This window comes from Myotis nattereri (assembly GCF_964212035.1).
Source record: "Myotis nattereri genome assembly, chromosome: 17".
Classification (NCBI taxonomy): Eukaryota; Metazoa; Chordata; class Mammalia; order Chiroptera; family Vespertilionidae; genus Myotis; species Myotis nattereri.
In genome coordinates, this window is record NC_138092.1 from 9,433,916 (window position 1) to 9,457,803 (window position 23,888).

Here is a 23,888-nt window from a genome sequence, read left to right on the forward strand (position 1 = left end):
ACACACACACACACACACCACACACCACACACACACACCACACACACACACACACACCCCACACACACCCCACACAAACACATCCTACTCACCGAAGCCTCTGCATGTACACAAAGTTTAGAGAACATTTGGGGAAATGAAGAGAACTCAAGAACTCCAAATTGCATATTAGACATGCTCATTTGTAAAAGTTCACTTGCATGATTCTCCTTCCAGCTAGAATGGACTAGGTCTTGTACACTACATACCTCCCTGAAGAAACAGAAATATTAAATAAATTGTGATACTTTTATACTTGAGGGACTGGCAAACTATAATCTGCAGGCCAAATCTGGCCATGCCTATATTTTTTGGTAGTGTTTAGTGCTTTAATAGCGTAATTAAATAGTTGTGGCAAAGATGATAGGCCAACAGTATTTATTATCTGGTCTGACAGCACAGTTTTCTGACTCCTGATTTTTTTTTTAATATATTTTATTGATATTTTACAGAGAGGAAGGGAGAGAGATAGAGAGTTAGAAACATCGATGAGAGAGAAACATCGATCAGCTGCCTCCTGCACATCTCCTACTGGGGATGTGCCCTCAACCCAGGTACATGCCCTTGACCGGAATCGAACCTAGGACCTTTCAGTCCGCAGGCCGACGCTCTATCCACTGAGCCAAACCGGTTTCGGCGACTCCTGATATTTTTAAAGGTGCCAGAGTACTTCAGAAGCATTGAAGATGAAAGGGAGTAAAATTGATGAGAAAAAGGAAATTTGCTGAGAAAGCACATCTGTATTTGGGGGCATTGTTGATTCTTGGTGAAGACTAAAGTCTGAGAACCTAGGTTTGGCTTGCACAGAAGGCCATGGTGCCATGGTTGGGGGACAAAGAACGCTGAAAGAAAGGAAAGAAAGAAAGAAAGAAAGAAAGAAAGAAAGAAAGAAAGAAAGAAAGAAAGAAAGGCAGCCAATGATTCTTTCTCATCATTGATGTTTCTATCTCTCTATCCCTCTCCCTTTTTCTCTGAAATTAATAAAAAATATTCAAAACATAAATAAATTTTAAAAAAACATGTTTAAAACAATGACACAGACAATAGTATGGTAATTGCCAGAGTGAAAGAGGTTGGGGTGGGGGGTAGAAGAGGGTTAAGAGGAGATAAATGGTTATGGAAGGAGACTTGACTTGGGGTTGTGAACACACAATACAATATACAGATAATATATTATAGGATTGTATACTTGAAATCTATATAATTTTATTAACCAATGTCCCCAATAAATGACCCCAATAAATTCAATTACATTTTTTAAAAAGGGGAGGAAAAAGAAATCAAGAAATCCTACAGGGATTTTGGTGGTCATGTGGGTCAGAAGCAACACAACTGGAGAACTGAGGGGACCTGTCCATGAATTCCAAAGCTGCGAGGCTAAAAACTAAGTGAAAATCTTGGCAAAGCAGTTTCCCACAGCGTAGGAGACAAGGGCCAAAGGAAGGAGAGCCTGCTAACAACTGGTGAAATTCTGAAGCCCTAGATTAGTTGTTTATTGAACTTGACGATCCTGATCCACAGCTCTTTTGTTCTGTGCTAGGGAGACCTGCTCCCCAGGGACACCAAGAGTGGAGAATCCCAGAGACACCAAGAGTAGCGGGTTATTGCCAGGGGACAGAGAAACAAGATCTCCAACTCTCAGAACCTCCCTTGATGGAGTAAATGACCAGAGGGGACAAAATGGAGGTAGGTGTTGATAATGTTTCTATTTCATGGTCCGGGTGTGTTCATTTTCTAAAACTTCATTGTCTTGCACACTTTGGATGCATGCACTTTAGTGTATGTCTATTATATTTCAATTAAAATGTTCAAAAAATTAAGTCCTTTAGTTAATCATCTCCAACTCTTCCTCAAACCATAAATTTTATTAGTTTCCAAGGCAAAACAGTTCATTCTTTTGCTTACTTGACCCCCAGTAACCCATACCTTCAAGGTCTCACGATCTACCTCAAGCTACTTACTAGTTTAATTTCCTAAATAAAGTTTCTCCCTTAAAATGAATTCTAACTTTAATTATGACGTGGTTTATTTTCACCTCTCTTCAGAAGTAGTGGCCCCATTGCCTTCAGTACGGGTCAGATTAGCCGAGTATCATGTTTAAAGGAGGATACAGACAGATTGGAACGTGTCCAGGGAGGGCAAGTGAAATAATAAATATATGGGAATTAGGTTGAAGGGACTGGGGATTTTCAAACTGAAAAGTAACAGACTGGAGTCAGAAGAACAGTGCAATCCTGGCTTTCAAATCCATAACATGTTTTGTGGTAGAAGGACCTGTTTTATTTGAGGATTTTGAAGGCAGAACAGGGACAAAGGGTGGACCCTTATGGAAAGTGAGTTTCCTTGGAATGCTCAGTTATCTATTGAGTGATGTGTTCTTCACTCCACAAACATTTATTGAATGATAAATATGTTACAGGCTCTGCAGCCAAGGAATGCTTAGTCTACTGCTGAAGACAGGTGTATACAAGTATAAAATTAGGTAGAAATCCAATTCATGGCATCACAAGGTGGTGTTGGAGCTCAGAGGAAAGAGGAATGGGTGAGGAGCAGGACATAAGGAGATGAAATTGCAAAGCAGGACTCAGTCTTCTGACTCACGTCTCTCCATCTCATCGTCATCATGGAAATGAGCAACATCACCATCCACTCAGTTACTCAAGCTCATAGCCTGAAAGCACACAACAACCTCACGCTCTCCCTCATCCGCAAACCCAAACCCAGTCAGCCTCTGAATTCTATCAGTCTTGGCACAAAACATTTCTCAAAGAGATCTCTTCATTCTTGTCACTACAACCAAGTTTAGACTCTCAGATTCCCTTGCCTGAATCATTTGGTGACATCTAATTGCTCTCCTACCACCAGGCCTGGCCTCCTCAAATCTGACATCACATGGGCCTTAAGGTTACTTTTCTGAAATAAAAATTGGGTCATGCAAATGTCCTGAGCAAAGTCCTGCATAGGATCATGGCATGAAGAAAAGGCTTCCACCCTGTTGCATGGGATTTGAGGCCCTTTCCTCTTTGGCTCCTGCCCACCCATCCAGCTCATGTCAGAGCAGCTTCCCGTTTGTACACGCCCTACATGCCAGTGGTCACTGACTCACGTTAGTGACCCTGTCACTCCACACTGCGGCACACCTCCCCATGTGTGTTCACCATGCTCCTTTAATTTGAAAGTCTCTCCCTCAGCTGATCCCCCTGGAAATGCTACTCATCCTCCATGCATTAGCTTTAACATCAATTCTATGAAGTCTTCCCTGACTCCAACACTTGAATGATAGACACCTTCTTCATTTGTACATTTCCTTTCTTTCTGCAGATCTCTAAGATTACCTGGTTTTCCCTCTCTTCCTGACAGGCTGTGAGCTCCTGAGGAGTGTGAACAAGGTTAGACAACATAGTGTACCCTCACGTCAGGCTGCCTGGATTTCAATTCTGGCTGCATTTCCAATTAGCTGCATATCTTTGGCGTCTTTGCCTGTTTGAGCCTCAGCTTCTTCATTAGCAAAGTGGAGATGATGGTGCCTACCTCGTAGGGTTGTTGTAAGAATCGAATGAGTTATTTCCTGGAGAGTGCTTAGAGCAGAGCCTGGAACATAGTAATTCCTTAGCAAATGAGATCTGTTATTATTTACTGTTACTACTATAGTCTTTGCATGGGAGATGCATAGCTCATTAGATGTTATATAGTAGCTCTTCCATAAATATTGAATGTATTTTTCCAACTGTTTACATTGCAAAAAAACCTTAACATTGAACACACACACACACACACACACACACACAGTGCTCTGAGAACTAGAATCTGAGTAAGTTATGATTACATCTAGTGGTCTATTTCAGGTCCTCAAAAGGGACATTTTTCCTCACAGTCTAGTCTCCTTGTTTTGCAATCTTCTTCTTATCCTGCACAGGGCATTCTTTGGAGAAATTTAGTGCTTTAAGCTAAAGAGCTATGGAGCTCCCTCAGGGACATTTATCTATAAAATAATAGCTGTAGGAGGAAACTTGGAGATGACAGCCGTAGACAGCCATTTGACTGCTCTGTTTAGGAGTGAGTTTTCCTATAATTTATGCTAAATAATCTCTATGCTCTGATATGAAGCATAAAAACTGTCATTCAAGCAAAACCATGAGCTTCCACAACATTAGAATTTGATACGAAAGGCCGTGTAATGCAGTCTTCATAACGGCACCATTCCTTGCTGGCTGTTGTCACCTTGTCGCCCAAGACCTTCTAAGACTACTTAACCAGTAAACTGTGTTTTCTTGTTTTAAACCCTGGATTCTGAAAAATTTTATTTGAGGTACAGAGCGCTTCTTTCTTTATATTCCTAAGGAAGCTTTCATAAGATGATGGCCAAATTATTTGAACGATGTTTTCCTGTGGTGATGTCATTTCGAAGGGAAAACATACTTGGGATATGAAGTATTCCCATCAGAAATCTCTGAGATCTTACATCTGTACTCTTAAGCCCAAGAGGTTATCAAATGATAGTAGATGATTGTAAAAGGGATGACTTCTAATGGGGTGTTGGCAGGCAGGCTGGCCAACAGTCACAGGTCACTGCACAAATATTTATGGAGGAAGCAAAGGCTTCATTTTTGCTTTCACTATCAGACAGCTTTCCTAAATGTACAAAGAAAGACGAATACTCAGGATTACGATACCCTGTGCATGAGAAAAATACAGAAACCAATAGCCCTGTTGGAAGATTCTTACATGGTGTAACTTTCTAATAGGTAAAGTTGTTTGATAGTATTTATGCAAATTTTGCACAGTATCACTAAATATTTTCTACTTTTTCTTTCAGTTGAGAAAAGAGTGTTAAAATTTGCAATGATGATCATGGATATTTCAGTTGTCTGTTTAGTTCTGTCAGTTTTTGCATTATGTATACCAAAGCTTTGATATTAGGTATATACCCACTTCGGGTTGTTACGCTGTGGAGTAGATGCTTTTGTCATTATTATATGCTCCTATTTGTTAATAATTAATATGATAGGGTCTATTTCCACCTTCCTGGTATTACATTCCGTTTATTTCACCTGTTCTTATTTCTTGCTTCTTCCTTTCTTACCTTATTTTTGGATTAATTAAATACACTTTAGTATTATTTAACCTTCTTAGCTTTTCAGAGATAGCCCTGTGAATCTCTCTCTCTCTCTCTCTCTCTCTCTCTCTCTCTCTCTCTCTCTCGTAATTGTTCTAGATATTAAAATATGAATCCTTAACTTGCCACAGTCTACTTTAAGTTACTATTGAGGCACTTTATAATGTAAGAACCTTAAAACAATGTAATTTATTTAACACTTCTCTCCTCCTTTGTGCCATCGTTGTCCTATAACTCCCACGATGCACTGTTATTATCTTTTGCTTTAAATAATTGTCTTTCAAAAATACTAATAAAAAAAGAAAAAGTCTTTTATACTTACATATTTCTATTCTAGTGCTTTTTATTTCTTCCTGCATATTCAAATTTCCTTCTGGTATCATTTCCTTCTACTTACAGCACTGGCAATGAATTTTCTTAACTTCCTTTTGTCTGAAACAGTTATTATTTTAATTTTTGAAAGAAGTTTTTACTGGTTATAGCTTTCTAGGTTGGTAGTTTCTTTTTTCTTTCTAAATTTTAAAGACTTTGTTTTCTGGCCTCTATGATTACTGATGAGAAGTCAGACATTATTCTTATCATTGTTCCTTTATACAATTTATCTCTTTTGGGCTTCTTTTAAGTTTTTTCTCTATATCTTGGATTTTCAGCCATTTTGTCCTGATATACCTAGTTTTGTTTTTCCATGTGTTTACTCTGCTTGGAGTTTAAGGTCCTGGATCAGTGAATTTTTAAATTAAATTTTGGGAAATATCAAATACATTTCTGCCCCATCTTTTTCTCTGTCCTTCCTGACATTCTAATTACATAAAAGTTTATTTGATTTTTTATCATAAGTCATTGAGGCTCTTTTCCTTTATTTTTCACTCTTTTTTTCCTTGATGTACTTTGGTGTAAATATCTATTTATCTGACTTCTAATTCACTGCTACTTTATAATGCAGCTTTTACTAATCTCATTAATAAAATTTTGTTTTCAGATATGTTATTTTTCAGTTCTAAGATTTATAATTGTCACATTCAGAGTTTTTATGTCTCTCCTAAAGTTTCTTATCTCTTAATTCTTACATCTTTTCCTGTAAATTTCTTAGCATATTTATCATAATTATTTTAATGTTCTTATCCATTAATTTCAACATCTGTATCATCCATTGGTCTCCTTCTGTAGACTATATTTTCTCTTGCATTATAGGTCACATTTTCCAGCTTCCTTGCTTGTCTAATAATTTATTTCAAATTTGACAATATGTTTTTATTGTGAAGATGCACCATAGAGTTTCTGGAGACTGTTATTCTTTTTTAAAGAGTGTTAAATTTTGTTTTAGCATATACTAATTTACTGATAGATTATCTCATGTCTACAGAGGCTTGGTTTAGGTCTTTATTAGAGAGGGTTTATTTTGGCTCTGCTTTAGTCTTAAGAATATATAGCCCTTAGTTCTAGGGTATGACCCTTACTTCTAAGGCTGCGCCCTTTTGAGGTTTTAAGCCTGTGGTGTTTACCAATTCCTTCTAACTTAGTAGAATTTGAACTGCAAACTGTCTTTTCAGTACTTCATCTGCTGACATCTCCACTCAGCTCTTTTACCTCTATTTGTTTGTTCTACTGTTTTCTGTTTGGGATCTTGCCCAGCCATTTATAATTTTAGAGACATGCAAGAATTTGAGAGAAAATATGATGTGGATATGTCCCCCGTTCTCCATGACAACTCCACCTCAGGGTATCCCCTTAATTCCCAGCTATGCGGGCAGCCCAAAATCCAGCCTCTAACTTCTGAGCTCAAAAAGACTCATTCTTTCTTTTTGAGTGCTACCCCTTATTCTCATGCAAATTAGAGAGTTCTGGCAGGAGAAAAGTTGGATAAATAGGAATCTAATCTGATTTGCATCCCGTCTCTCAGAGGCCATATCTACTCTTGTGTCTGCCTGCTTTGGGCTTATGTCTATTGCCTTCCAAGAGACTCCCCCCCACCCCCCCTAAAATCTATAGTTATCACCAGCAAGAGGATTAGTCCAATACAATGTACTCTGCATTCCCAGAACTGAAACTCCTCTAATTACCTGGTTATTTAAGACACACTTTGCAAATAAATAAATGAGAAGGCTTATTCAGGAGTTACCTCTAATACTACAATTGTGGTTCTTGGTTTATTTTTTAACACATGTCTCCATAAACATTACATAACTTCCTCTGAGTCATTTCAGATCATTAAGAATCTCACAATGAAGTGTAAACACAAATTCGTTTTGAGGAAGTGCAGAACCCCATTCAATATGCCAGCCTTCGCTGCCCTGAGTTCAGCTTATGTATCAGGGGAAACACGAGCGATTTTCCCATTGACTGAGAAGGCCCCACCACCATGTTCCTCAGCATGTCGATTATGCAACCCTCCGAGGCACATGCACCTGCCCATAATTTATTCTACACTTACCTCACTTATTTAAGTTTACACAAAGCACCGGCAAGTCATGTTATCTGTTTTTCCCCAGAAAGTTCCGTTTTTGCATAACTTGTCTTTTTTAAGCCAAAACATTAATTCACCTTTTAAAGTTTAGTCATCCCATAGCTTGAGTCCTTGCCATGCCAACAAGGACAAGCAGAGAAAAAAAAAAACAGCCTGGGAGTGAAATTGTTGAACTTTTGCCTCAGCTGGATTCTGCTTCTTATGTTGGCCATTTTGGATTTTTAAATTTCACTAGTGCAGTGAGTTATGAATTTGTGTCTCTCCATGCAAGGAACTATTGTAAGTATTTACTCCTGCTACTGTAGTTCATTCTTACAATAGGCACAGTTTACAATTGAGAAAGTGGGCACAGAGATTCATTTATTTACCCATGATCACACCCAAAAATGATTATACCCAAGTGTGTTATCTCACTTGAAATCAAGGGGCCAAGCTGTGCTTTGAATCAATGCTCTGCTCTTCTTCTTATCCATTGGACTTTGCTGGTTCTCGTGTCCTGTTAATACCTTTACTCCATTTGTAATCTTCTTTTGAATCCTACCCAAGGATATTTTTTTATTGATTTTAGAGAGAGAAGGAAAAAGAGGGATATATATATATATATATATATATATATATATATATAGAGAGAGAGAGAGAGAGAGAGAGAGAGAGAGAGAGAGAAACAGAAACACTGATGTGAGAAACATCAATCGGTTACCTCACATACAGGAGGTATGTGTTCTGACCAGGAATCAAACCTGCAACCTGGGAATGTGCCCTGACATGACCTGGAATGGAATCCATGACCCTCTGTGCATGGGACAATGCTCCACCAACTGAGCCATACTGTCAGGGCTCCATCTGTAATCTTTAGAGTGGACAAATGGCCATGCCAAGGCCTACCACCTCTTTGATTGTTACACTTTCTTCCTCAGTGTTTGCATGGTCATTCTGCCAGACTTTAGTCATGCCTGAATGTTTTTCTCAGGATCATTCCCTTCCTCTTAAGTGTCTTCTCTGTGCCAGGCATGACCTAGGTATTGGGGGAAAGAATAAGATTGCTTCTGCCCTTGAGAACCTCAGGATCTGGTGGGAAAGAAAATATGTGCAAATGTACATGAACAGATGATAAAACTCTGTGGTAGACACCTGAGCAAAGAGCCTGAAAATCTCAGAACAGGAGGCAACTAAATCTATAACTAATCCCATTTGAGGAGTTTTGGGAAGTTGCATAACAAAAGTGTTTTATAAACTGAGTCGGGCATGCATAGAAATAGCTATTAGATAAGGCTAGGTAGAGCATTTCACACTGAGGGAACAGCATGTTCAAAATTATGAGGCAGGAATGAGCATGACTTCTGGGAGGGCATTGAGAAGGTAAAGAAAATAGAAAATTAGGTTGTGTTAGCAGGCAGGAGACAGATTATGAAGGGGTTTGAATTTTATCCTAAAAGAAGCAGGAATATAATTACCACTAATCTACAGCGTTGTTTCATTCCAATCCCTTGAGCAAACCCTACCTACTCTTCCCATCTCAAGCACACACAGGTAGAGTTCTTCCCGTCCCCTCCTTCTGCCCAGAATGAGTGGACAGCTTGATGAGAGAGCATGTCTTCCCCTAATCCTGTTGAATTTAAGAATCAAGCTTATTTTGAAAATGCTTCCTAATTTTTCTGTGTCCCTCTAAAACGGATTTGCCAACGATCTCAAGGAGTGATCAAAATGAACAGAAAATTAAAAGCCTCAGAAAAATATAATTCAGTATTTTCCTTTCTCTTTTACCTTCCTGCTCCCATTTTCAGAAAATAAAATAAAATACCCTGTTGCTCATGCTCATTCAATCTGGGCATGATTTATCTCTGTATTTTATTTAACCTGTTGGGAAATAGGGTGTCAGTTTCAACTAGCTATTGTCTTTTTTCTTCATGCTATTTATAAAGCCATCTGCCCTTTGCCACAACTGAAAGGCTGAATTGGGCCTTTTGACTTCCTACCTTCCCAGATGTGTAGCTTCAGATTAGACTGAGGTCCAGAATAAATGTTGTTATAGGCTCTCTCTTCAAGTCTCATCCTTTTTTTCCAGAAGCTAATAAATTCTGAAAGTGTTGCCATAGCTGCTTCTGAAGTCAGTTTCTGAAAAAAGACCTGGTGTGCATGAGTTCTCATTTGACCACTGTGATCATAGGGAAGAGAAATAAAAAGAGGACAGAAAGGGCAATTTCTGACTCATCCCATCTCTTTCTTCCTAATATTTCCTTCCTTCCTTCTTCTTCCTTCCTTGCTAACTTCTTTCCTTCCAACTTTCATCCTGTCTCCCTCTCTTCTTCCCTTCCTCCCTCCCTCCTTCTCTACCTTCCCTTCTTTCCCTATTTATTATCTTTTGCTCCAATCTCTTCTTCTCCTTTTAAATTTTTCTTACATTTCAAAAGACGATTTATTTGTTTAAAAATAGGTGAATGTTCACAATGTGCCAGTCTCTGTAATTAGCACTGAGGTTTAAAAAATGCAGCAAGCGGAGCAAAATAGAATTCCTGCCTTCAGGGAGCTTCCAATTCAGTGCAGGGAGCTAACAAGACAATGACAAGACTATCTGTACCAAAGGAGATTGATGCTTTCTATTTCTCTGAGGTGGACTTGACATGGTTTTAGTTAACTTTGTACGATTCTCCCGTCTTCTTACTATAAATGATGTGACTTCATTCCCTCTGCATTTCACTTTGAACTTTGCCTAGATAACATTAAATTAAAATTGGGATGAAGAGATAGATTATTTTTAAATGCTAAGGGTTTTTCCTAAAATGCGTTTTCTGCATTTTGTTTTTTAAATTAATTTTTTTTGTAATTTATCTTCAATAAATGTTCTCTCTCTCTCTCTCTCTCTCTCTCTCTCTCTCTCTCTATATATATATATATATATATATATATATATATATATATATATAAAAGCCTAAGTGACCAGCCTACCAGCCAATTGGCTGACCTGCCAGTAGCTATGATGTGCACTGACCACCAGGGGGCAGGCGCTCAATGCAGAAGTTGCTGAGCAGCAGCTACTTTGAGGAATGCCCTTTTGACTCCAGGACCACCCCACCCCACCCCCACCCCCAGAGGAATGTTGGACTGTTGGTTTTGGCCTCATCCCCACAGGCCAGGCCGAGGGACCCAACCTGTTGGAGGGACCCTGCTCACTCCGCAGATGCCCTTCAAGCCCCAGCGCCACCCCAGGTGTGGCCAGCCAGGGAGGGACCACTGGAGGTTGGCTCTGGGGCATGTCTGGCCTGTCTCACCCAGTTCTCAACCCCTTCCCTCCCCCCCCCCGCCCCCCACCTACAGCCACCTTCTAATTAATTTCCTTTCAATGTGTACGAATCTGTGCACCAGGCCTCTAGTAATTTATAAAAACACATTGAAAAGCAGATTATTTTCAATCTTTCCATTTATAAATAATGAAGCCATGGATTTTTATGTACAAATTATTGTGTAAACTTATATGAACATTTTTATACCAAAATAACACCAATTGGAACTATTGGTTCAAAAGAATACATACATTTTTTTACACATTGTCAAATCATCCTTTTCAAAACAGTCTGTGAGAATTCAGACTGTCAAATTACTCTTTTAAAAGCAACAATCCTTGAGAATTTCTAATTAAGTTTAAGCAACATATGTTTATTTAGAAAGTTATAATTAATATCAACTAGACAATATATGAAAAATGCATAAAAGCATTTAAGAAATGTTAGTTATAATTGTTATTGTTATTATATTTAGTATGTAATTCTTATGACAGCAAATCAAAAGCGGTTGTTCTCATTATATTCATTATATTTCCAAAACTGGAGGGCTAAGCTCCAATTTAAGTTTGGATTATAATTGTAAGGGTCAATTCCATTGTCCATTGTCAATCTTCCTATTTGAAATATCTTAAAAGTTCAGATTTTAGACTTGTGAGGATAACTGCATAAATTATATAAATTTCTAACCACTATGCTGTATGACTAAAACTAATATAATATTGAATGTCAACTGTAATTAAAAAATATATAAATTAATAAAAATAAATACATTGACTAATTAAAATTTAGATTTTAAACCCCAGTGCTCATATTCCAAGGAGGATTGCTTGCTCCAATACAATCAGCAAAATGATTGAGCCACGTGTGGGTTAATTGGTAAATGGCTCATCTTGCCCTTCTCAAAGCTATGAAACCTTCTGTCTCTCTTTGGGTCTCTCTGACTACAGCCTTTGGATTTGCCCCCCATTCTTATTGCAACCTAAAGGGCAGTTTGTAACTCTAACTTGAAAGGAGCCTTTGGATAGCAGCAAAAGGAGGCAATGAAACTTCCCATGTAAAGCTAATGAACACCCCTTACATCTGCAAAGCTGAGGAATCACCACCTGTTTATTCAGTCCATGAGCACTATCCCTACAAACTACTAGAAGGAGAAATGGGGTCTGGGTATTCTTTTACAACATATACATAATCTACTTAGTTTTTAGCACCTGAAAGAACTCTCAACCAATATTTGTTGCTTTGAAACTTTTAAGTTGAAAAATGTAAGTTGTTTGGTCTTTAATTTTTTAAAATTAATATGTATTTTAAATTTAAATAAGTTATTTATTTACATTTCTAAATCTTTTGGTGAGGCTGTGGACTTAATGCTAATTTTTGACCTTCATATTACTTCTATATGAAAGAGGATAATATGATCAACACTTGCCCTGCTAACATGGGTAACCCAGAGATAGTAAGTACAGGCAGCTGATGTGCAATGAGAACAAAAAGGTAGATTTGGAACAACATGGATCTACCTCATGAAGAAATGTTTGTTCCCCAGAAAAGAATTGGTGCTTACAGCCAAGAGGAGAGAGTATAGTGAAAAGGAACCTGTGCAGGCAGATAGCTCTGGTGGTGTTGGGTTGCAGGGTTGGAGGGTGGAGGAATTGTGAAAAAGGAAAAAAAGAGAGAGAGAGAGAACTCATGGACAACCGTGTGGTGACTGAAGGGGGGAGGGGTGTGGGTGGCGTTTGACGAGGGCATAGAGGGGATAAATGGTGATGGAAAAAGTTAAATTAAAAATAAATTTAATGAATCAATAAAATAAAGGGTTTTAAAAAAGACAAGGAACCTGTTTAAACAATTGGGGTAGTTTTTGCTGTCATTCGTGACCCTCTCTGACCTTCCCCTCTCCCTCCTCTTATAGCTCCAAACTCAGTGACTTGACTAACTGTTTTACTTCTCCACAAGTTATGTTGGTGTTATGCAGAGACGGCCTTAATTAAAGTTTGCATGTGGTGAGTGAGAAAGAGAAGGGCATTTAAACTCACTGAGTCAGGACCTGTTACAAAAAAAAAAAAAAAAAAAAAAAAAAAAAAGAGTGTCAGAATGACACAAGGAAAAGAAGGGAGGTGCAAAAAGCCATTTGCTTGAACTCCGTTAATTCAGGCCAGGGAAGGAGTAATGCTGAGGCCCAAGGGGGTGAGTTAAGGACAGACTTTCTGCCTTCACTCTTGATGTGCTCCGTTTTATTAGTTTAGGCCAGGCGGCTGCTAACATTATTTTAGTATCTATTTTGTGAGTGATTATGTTGTATGCATGGGCAGGAGGTCAGGCAGGTCAAGTCTTTCTGCTCCAGACCATCTCTGCATGAGCCTGTTGCCTTCAGATCTTGCTGAAACTTGCCACCTGTAAAAGCAGACAACCTAATGGGAAAAAGAGCAGCACTTAAAATGCTGTTTTTTCTCCACCGCTCTCTAGTGTAAAGAACGTTGTAAAAATATTTCAAACTGGATTTTGTGTTTTGCTTGTGTTAACTCTTTGTTTGACCATCGTCACCATTTTCCCACAAAATTTACTTTTGGTAACCAGAGATGGTTTGGAGAAACTGAATATTATGGCTGCAAACAGGGAAGCAGTTGGCGAAACCCAAAGGGAGGCTTGCTAATGCTCTGATTGCTTAAACTCATCTGTGGTATCACACACAATGGCCACAACTTTGGAAAGTTAGCAGGTCAGTCTATTTTTTAGGGGCTCTCTTTCATTTCTGTTGGAACAAAACATCCATGAAACTTGGACCAACTCCAAGCACAATGTTTTTGATAGCCGACACCCCAAAGAAGAAGAGAAGTCGTCTAGATTTTAACCCCAATTTCTTGTCCAACTGCCTGTATGACCTTGGGCTCATCATTATGCCTCAAGGACTTGGTTTAGTTTTTAAAAGAGCCTACTTGTCTCATTGTCTGGGAGATTGAACTCATTCGCTATTAATAATTGAGGTTTTTTGACAAGAATCATGGGTCACCATGGGGCAAAGGGGCTTTGGTATAAATGGGCCCACGTGTTTCTACTCTCCGAACCTTGGTTTGGCCAAGCAAAGATTTCATTGTAACCAGCAGGGGCCCAGGTCTGATATATAGACCTGCATTATGGGTGAGCAAACCACTGGCCTCACTCTTTCTAGATCAGAACTGGGCCCTGATGCTCTGAAACCCACCAATCTTTCATCTAACCACTTCAGAAAGCTCTCTGGATATTTATGCCTCTACTCAACTCAACAATTATTTGTGAAAATCTACTCTGCTCCAGGCATTGTGCTAAGGTGTTTTAGTATCCAAATGCCCACTCTCACGAGCCTTCTACTCAATGAAGAGATAATGCATGTTCAATAAGTAACTGTGCAGTGTGTCAGATGGTGCTAAGTGCCGTGAAAGAAAGTTCAGCAGAATAAGGGAATGGGAAAGTATGTCACCTCTAATGAGGGAATAAAGATCTGTCTTAGATTAAATGAAAGACTGAGCCATGCAGATATCTGGGGAAGAGCATTCCAGGCAATGGGAAGAGCAAGCACGAAGGCCCTGAGATGGAAAGTCTTTGGAATGTCCACAGACAGCAGGGGGTCCTGTGTGGAACAGCAAAGTGAGTGGGTGGGTGTGGAGGACAGAGATAGGGAATGTGGTTAGAGAAAAAAGCAGGAACCAGTTGATGTGGGGTGTGTGGAACAAGGTAAGCACGTTGGGTTTTATTTTGAGTGGGATGGGGAAACAAATAGACTTTTTTGATCAGAGAAGTGTTATGATCTGACTTTGTCTGAAAAAGGACTGATCTGTAGAGAGGAGATTATAGGGGCCAAGAGTGGGAACTGTCGGACTAGTATGGAGTCCATGCAAACGGAACAGGTAAATGACAACAGTGACATGGGTTAGGGTAATAATACTAAACACGGGGACAAATGGTCTGATTTGACATACATGGCAAACGTGGAGGTGAAAAGGCTGATGACATTATATTTTATTTTTTTAAATCTTTATTGTTGAGCATATTACAAATCTCTCCCCCGTTTCCCATTGGTCCCCCACCACCCGGCTCAGGCGCCTCTTCACGCCTTCACCACCCTATTGTCTGTGTTCATGGGCAATGCATATATGCATATCAGTTTGAAGACTGATGGTGTTTTAGATATGGGATACAAGAAAGAGAAGTTAAGAGTGATGCCTGAGCGAGTAGGTGAATGATGGTGCCATTACCGACAAAGAACATCATGGAGGAAAGAACATGGAGAGGCAGCTAGCTTGGAAGCTTCAGAGATTAATGGGAAAATCCAAAACTGTGTTCCAGGTGTGATTTACAGGAATCTGTTTGAAAAGGATGGTAGAGTGCCTGTTTTTTTAAGGCAAAGTTAATTCATAGTGGATAAAGGGTTAAGGATGACCTCGTATGGGCCAGAGGTGAAATGGCTTGTTGTATAGGAAAGAAGCCATATCTAGGCCGTGACTCTTGGATAGAGCAATGTCATGATGAGGCAAATACTTCTCTTTGGCCAATGTAGCCAATACTGAGCACTGGACCCTAAAGGCTATTGGGTCTGTATAGACGTGGGCCTTCGGTTGAGGTTTCAGATGCTGCGTTAGCTGATACACTAACAAATGTCTCATTAAATGAATCAGTCAGTGAGATTATTAAAGCATTCAAGCAGGTATATGAATCTCCAAAAATAAATAAGTAAATAAATTTTTACACAAAGAATGCACTGCAAATGCCAAATAAAAAGTGGGGGGAAAACTTACATAAAAATTTTTTGTTAGCTTTTTTCATTTTTAACTTTCCCATCTGCAGTTTACCATAAACTAGATACTCCTTTGATTGGGGTATTACGAAATGAACTATTAAGGTCAAAATTTCCTACAGTTCCTGAGAATTTAAAGTGATGAGACCGGGCTACCATACATTGCATGCTTATTTAAACCAGCTCCTATACCAACAGCTCTCCATACTTAGCTCATTTGTCCTTTACAGTAAGCCAGTCAAATTAGCATTATAATCTCCATTTTGAGATAAAAGCATGAAGGCTTTGAGCAAGTAGGTGTGAGAGCCAGGATTCAAACTTCCGTTTGACTCTGAAGCCTGTGCAGTTCTAACCCAATAGAGGCCTCCTCTCTTTCCAACTGGTCAGTCCCTGAAGCTAAGCAAGATGGCCCCTGGTGGCATGAAGCACAGGAAAACCAGGTGATTATCTTTGAGGGCCGTACTACATCCTGAGGGCTCTCCCCATTGAAACCAACCACTCTACCAGCGCTGAACCAACAAGTCAGCATGGCCAACTGGGCAAGCTGGGGAAAAACACACACAGTATCACCTTAATGTTTAGCTCACGGAGAAATCAGCACTCTTTATTAGCAACTTCGTCAAAGGTGTTCCTATACCTTCCCTGTCTCTGGACTCCCTCACTGGGAGGACAAGAAATGTCTTTACAACTCTCCTGAGCACAGGACTCTCCAGGCTGTGGAACAATGTTCCCCTGGAAGCCGTCCACATAGCCATTCCTTTAGGAATCTATATGCCCTGCCATGTTCATCTTTTCTCTGCTGTGGAAGAACTGAGTCAACTCTCAGCCTTGTTAATATTTTCTCCACAGCTGGTGCTGGACCTGAAGGTTTACATAATTGCTGTACAATGTAGCTGTTTAACCCAGTGACTTAGACATTTATACATGCTCTTATCTTTAGTATCAGACACAACCATCCTTCAACTTGCCAGAACATGTAGTTCAATAAAATATAATAACATCTCATATAGAGAATTAAAAAAAAAATTCTGTTGCCTGTTAGAAGAAAAGGAACTGGTAAATGCTTTTATATATAGTTTTAATAACATTCAACTTTGCACAAGTCACCCGCCCCCACCTTGATTTCACAGTGGCTTTGGAAAGAATTTAAATCTGATACCAAATCACAGTGTTAAATTTCCAAAGTCCTCAAATTCACCTTTAAATTTCTTTCATCTTTCTCCACTGGATTATGACTTTCATCCAATGGTCCCCCCCTACAGCTCTGTGGTCCTGAAATCAAGAAAATTCCTCTTTACATTGGACTGATCTCTTGACCAGTAAAATAAAATTTTCCTGGTTATTCTTTTCTAATCATACTGTTATGATTAGTTTGAAATGGAAAGGACCACCCTTCATTTGGACTACAAGAGAAACATTCCCCCCCTTTTTTAAAAAATGAAAACAAACAAAATGTAAGGGAGTAAGGGGGAAATCCTGTCCTAGGCTTATGTTTATAGGACACAAAGACAAACACTGAAAATTGGGGCTGAGGGCTAGTTGGGGAACAAATACTCCATGAGTTTTGCTTAAGTATTGCCAAAGAATTGGCTTGAATAATTTTTCATGTGGTTTTCGCTTTGTGTAGACACAGTTCTGGTGATATTTTCTGAGCACATGAAGCATTTACTCAGAGCCAGTTGAGTGTCCTGTCAGCGGTCTACACCAATCGTTTATTCAACAGTGTTTATTGAACTCCTGCTATGCATCCGGAGAGTATTATGCTGAGTCCCGGGGGAATATCTTCATGAAGATAGGCCCAGTCATTATGATCGTGGGCACTAATTAACCTACTCTTACGCTCTGTCGAGAGAAAAGTCTTTTTCATAAATGGCTATAGTTGTTTAATAAATAATGGTTTTAAAAACACCTGGTTTGAGGCAAGGAGATGGCCAGTGGCTCTGACGGTAGATAGCAAACTGCTGAAGAAAAGTGAGTTTTCAATGCTCAGCTCACATCCAACGTGCGACACAAAACATGGGCAGCTCCCACTGATTTGAGCAAAACGGAAAGCAACTGAGATGTAGCTGAGAACGTGTCAAACAACAACAACAACAAAACCCAAAACCACAGTTTCTGCTTTTGCAGTTGCATTTCTATGTGGATGTTTTTAAGTGCCTCGGAATGCATTTCAAACGGAATTCTGTAGTCACCCTGTGAAGAGGTGAGTGTGGAGGTGCGGCGGGCTGCTCCCCAGTTTTCTACTCCTGCCCCTGCTCGGGCAGCACCTCCAACCATATCCATCCCAGGACTAGTCCATCCCCGCCCTGATTAAGACCAAGTGCCCATGTACAAATCTTGCCTAAAGTAGGAAGTCACTTAAAAGTCTCATTTTCAAAGGCTTGCTGAGCAAGCAAAATAAACAGAGAACTTTATTGAATTAGTAAGGTTGAAATTAAGCAAATTAGTCCCCAACTCTTAATAGTAGATCCCCAAGATGTCAAAGCAAAGGTCGGTGTCAATAATATCAAAGCAAGGCTGGCTGTGCTCACCACACATGAATAATCCAGCGACACAGATTAAACTGCTTCTAAGATCCTGGATCCTAAAGTCTCCATGAAAGACGATGCATTTTTCTTCTCTCTCTCTCTCTCTCTCTCTCTCTCTCTCTCTCTCTATCTCTCTCTCTCTCGTTAATTCTCACCCGAGGATATTTTTTCCATTGATTTTTAGAGAGAGTAGGAGAGGGAAAGACAGAGAGAAACATTGATGTGAGAGAAACACATCAACTGGTTGCCTCCTGCATGAGTCCCGAACAGAGCCCAGGCTGGGGAGGATCCTGCAATCAAGGTATGTCCCCTTGACCAGAATCAAACCCAGGACCTTTGGGTCCACAGGCTGATGCTCTATCCACTGAGCCAAACCGGCTAGGGATGATGTATTTTTTAAAATCTTTTCTCTCTCTGAGTATTCTAGATTGGGAACTGGAAAAAGTTTACTATTAAATAATATTAAAAATAATATGGATGATGATGATAATGATTTCTCTGTCTGGTCCAGTGTCAAGTGGAGAAACACTGCTTGCTTCGCTAACTTCACTCCACCCACCTTTTTGCTGTAAGCTCGCAGGCATTCTACACGAGAAATCGTTTTCACTCACACCGTGTGTAATTCCATCCATAAAGAAGCCCAGCTCCCTGCAGAAGCCTGGGTTCGCCCTGGTTGAGATGTACTGATGACGCCTCAGATTGTACCCTCTCTCTTGATTGAAAGCAGAAGGACCTCCCCTCCTGCCTGGCCTCCTAACTTAAGAACAGTGTCGATCCATTTCCTGTTCCCCTCTGCTAATTCATAACAGGACGGACACGAGATCAGAATGACGGACCCTGCATTTCGGCACCTCCTTGGAGCAGTGTTGATGGGAATAAGTGTTTGCAGACTGCAGGTTCCTGTTCAGGCTACCAGAGGATGACTTTTTCAATTCTTAGTTAACCAGTTCCAGCCCAGAAATGGGCCACTGTACACCAGCACCCTTCAATACTGTCCTTGTTTCATTTCTCCCCTTGAAGTAATGGCCACCCAACCATTATCACTCCCAATTTAGGATAAAATGTGGAGCACCTCATCTGGGTTTCAAATGAGATGCAATTGTCCCTTTGTTCTGCTGAAATCAATCAGAATCCTGCCCAAATTGGGGGGGGGGGGGGTGTCTTAGGTTACCACAAGGAATGTGTTTTCAGGAGTGTTAGTTCTGAAATTTAAAAATATAATAATCATTACATGCAGGGCCAATAATTATAAGCATTTCCTCTTGGAATCACAGAGAAAAAAATACAAGAAACATAACCTCAGGAAAAGAAGTATCATTGAATCTCTGTTTGGTATATTAAGGCACCTGGTTGGGGCCTATAGCCACACTTCCTTTGAATGTTGCTGCATTTTAACATCATTTTAACCCTGATTGAATCTGCCACACTGTTTTGCTAAAAGTAGTGCTGAGTGTATTGACTTTTTTTTTTCTTAAAGTGGAACACTCTTTAACAGAAACATAGCTGAAATTATTTGCCAAAAGTGCAGCGTTATATATTGTCAAGTACATTCTCACCTTTAAATGATCATTGATTCTAGTTCTAAGAAAAGTCAAGATGGGTGGGAAGAGATTAACCACAGAACGTATATGCATATATGAATAACCCGCGAACACAGACAATAGTGCAGTGAAGGCCTGGGGAGGGGGAGGGGGCGGGAGCAGGGCAAAGGGGACCAATGGGAGAGGAAGGGGACATCTGTAGTACTTTCAACAATAAAGATACATTTTTAAAAATTTAAGGCAGAAACTAGGGGAGGGGGGAAAAGATTCAATAGGAAAATGAACTTCCTGTGGGCAATTACAGGTACCCTGTGTGGGTGCTCATGTGTATCATAGAATCTGCACGTTAAAACACCACATGCCTAGTGCTTCACTGACAAATATTTTAAACTTAGCAGGTTAGCTTCCGCTGCACATTCTTGCCTTTTTCACCAGGTCCAAGCACAGGGCCCCAAAGGCCTGGCAGATTTAATCTGCTCAATTCCGAAAAGACTTAGCTTTGCTTCTGCTGCTTTATGCGCACAACATAAATATATGAACGACCAAGCGCGGTTCCTAAGTAGAGGCTATTTGCCTGCCAAGCTGGGGTGTTCTAAACTGCTGCCCTATCTACCGCAGGGTTCACTCTCTGAACCTCTGTCAGCCTTCAACGGGACTAATCAGGCAAAATGGATCAGGCTGGTAGCCGGAGTTGCCCTGGCTGAGAGGGAAGCAGAACATGAAGGCTGCTTGTAGAGCAATTTCCTCCCACAGCTCTGTCCTGGCTGTTTCCTCAAAAGCTCAAACATCTGAATTAAACCTTTAAAACCCCCCAGGATTCTGCTTTGGAGAAACCCAGGACATTGCTTTTGGATTCTCAGACTAAAAAGGCACACTTACTCTTCTCTACCTTCTTTGCCCTCACTCTGGGCTAAGCACAGGGGCGGGCCCTGCTAGGACATCCAGATCGGAGGAAACCAAGCTTAGGAAGGTGATGGAAGGAAGAAAAGATAACTAACATTTACCGAACATTTCTGTGTGTGCTTGGCCCTCCATGGGCTATTGCATGACAGCCTCAGAAAAACTCAAAAGTAAGGGTTTTTATTCTCACTTTGAAAGAGTAAAAACCAAGATGAGAACAGGAAAACAACTTTTTTCCAGGCCAAATATTAGTGGCAAAGCAGGAATTCCCATTGATCTCGGCCCCACTTCAGGCAGTCACTCAAGTCATGGCACCCAGAGAAGTCCACAGAGGAAGAGGCCTACATAACATCGAGTAGAGCCCCTGGTTTGGGGCCTGTGGAATCGGAGGCTCAAGTGATTCATCGGAGGCTAGCAGACCTACGACCAGACCTGGCTGACCTCGCCATGGTCACTGAGCAGATAGCACCATGTGAGGACAAAGGTGGTTTTTAAGAACTGTGTCCTGCTAACCCCAAGTGTGCTCACACCATGCTTCCCCGAATCTTGCTGCTAAAATTTCCAAACTGGGCTTAGTTTCTTTATAAATGAACCTGATAGCTTACGGCCAATGAGAATTTCCATAACCCTCCATAGTTAGGACCTGAGATGTTGAAAGGGAACAATGTACCTATAGTAACTTTTTAAAAAATATATATTTTATTGATTTTTTACGGAGAGGAAGGGAGAGAGATAGAGAGTTAGAAACATCGATGAGAGAGAAACAGATGAGAGAGAAACATCAACCAGCCGCCTCCTGCACATCTCCTACTGGGGATGTGCCCGCAACCCAGGTACATGCCCTTGACCGGAATCGAACCCGGGACCCTTCAGTCCGCAGGCCGATGCTCTATCCACTGAGCCAAACCGGTTTTCAGCAACCTATAGTAACTTTTAACTCCTTCAACATATGGTGATGATGATGATGATGATGATGATGATTTATGTGGCATTTATGTAGAAATCCACTTGGCTTTACGGAGAGTTTACAAAGCTTGTTGTCTCCTAAAACTCTTTGACACCCACTATCTTATTTTAGTCCCAGTAGAAACTATGAGAGAAAAAAATCGCAGCAAGAAAACCTTGGGATTCATACCATTTTTGTGCGTTCTAAATTTCCCCTTTAGTTTGATAATATACTGTGGAATCTGCTGAAAGTAAGAGAGCAGATGGAAATGCGCTTAGGGCAGAGGGAAAAGAGGACAGACAGAGATGGACAGCAGATCTAAGGAGATATTTGAATGAAAATTCGCATACAGGAGAACTAGGCCCCAGATTAATTCCTGACAAATATCAGAATTTAGTAAGTTCATGGAAGGGGAACCCAGGGCCAAATGCAGGAGATGAAATATGGCCCAGTAAAATAGAGACAGGAAGTGGGACAGATAGAGCCTTTAGAGTAACTGCATAAGAACTTCAGTTCCAGAAAAAACGATATGTATGGCAGCTCACACAGGGTCTCTGGGGACCCTTCACATGCACACATGCCGAGAGTGCCCTCTGTTGTCTGCCAGGGATACTGGGGAGCTTCAGGAAGCCCTTGGCTGCTGCAGTTTTTACTTCTTTGCCCACAAGGTATTTCCCCACACCTGGCAAAGGGTCTGCAATATGGCTTATGCCTCAGAATGAGGGCTTATTGAATGCACTGCCGAATATTAGAGTTTGAAGAATCCTTGACAATTCTCATGTCATTCTCGATATCCAGATGGGAAGAGACAGGCCGACAACAGGAAACTTTCTCACTTAAGAGCATGCTGCGTTGGCGATGGACCCAGCACTCCAAGTATAGTGCCCCCTCTTCCACAGCCTCCTGACCCTGACTTTTTCCTCCTTTATCCTTTTCAAAAATTGATAATATGCCCTGGCAGGTGTGTGGGCTCAGTTGGTTGGGCATCATCTTGGGCATCAAAAGTTTGCTGGTTTGATTCCCGGTCAGGGCACATGCTGGCTTGCAGGCTCAATTTCCGGTGTTTGGAGGGGGCTGCGGGGGAGGGGGGAGGGGTGGTAGGGGCATGCAAGAGTCTATCGATGATTTACCCTCACATCGATGTTTCTCTTTCTCTTTCCCTCTCCCTTCCTTCCTCTCTAAAAATCAATAAAAATATTTTTTAAAAATGGATGATAACCTTGTGAGACAGAATAATAGGCTCATGAAATGCTTGACTAGAAGGAACCTCAGAGAGAACATCTCAAACATCCATACTTTATTAAGAGGAAACTGGACTCCAGCTTATTTCCTGACAAATATCAGAATTGAGCAAATCCATGGAAGGAGAACCCAGGGCCAAGTGGAGGCTTGGCCACTTCCCAAGGCCACTTCAGGAAGAGGATGGGCCCAGGACTCCACGTTCAATCACTTCCATGAGGAAATGGTTGCAAACTGCAAAGCGCGCACAGTAGGGACTCAAGTATTTTTTTCTCCCCCTTGGTGCTCTCTGGCAGGCTGAGCCGGTACCTCAATTAACTGACAAAGATCATTGTTTTTTCTGGGTCATGAAGATGACCCAGATCTATTTTCTCCCTGTTCTATTTTCCTCACAGACGTCTCTAGTCGCGTCGGTAACGGACAGGGTTTAGATGCACGAGTCCAAGCCCTTTCTGTACCAGAGGCACTTTGCAAATGGTTTACTGTGGAAGCGGATTTCAGACCCTGGGTTTTTCCTGTGATCTTCAGAATACCCATAGTACAATAGAAAATCCACTGGAGAAACTGGAGCTGCCCAAGTCTGTAGCTGGCTCCCCACTCATTTCCATGCCCGGGCCATTTACTAAAAGCGATACCGGTGGGTGGAAATTGGGCGAGGCCTGCCTCTCAGAAGTAACCAAAGATGCCCACACACCTCCATGGATCACTCGGCCTATTCTTCCTGGGGATGCCGAATGCAGTCAGGTGTGAGGCCTGGGCTTGTAGGGATACCCAAATATTTTCTTGGAAAGTAATCTGGGTTTATTAGAGTGCCTTGTTTCAATTCAGAGTATAGATTTTTGAATGCGTTTGCTGACAGATTGACCTGGACTATGTTTTCCTCTTATTCAGGGAGCGATCGATCTTTATCAAAAGGATTTGTTGACTGACGGGCTTTCACGGTTCTAATGTGTTGTTTGATACTTTTAAGAGACATATGCCCCTTTGTATAATGAAATTATCTGATAAAGGAGGGAATGGAGCTCAGGTTTTCAGAAGCATCTCAGCTCTTGGCTGCCTCGGTGAC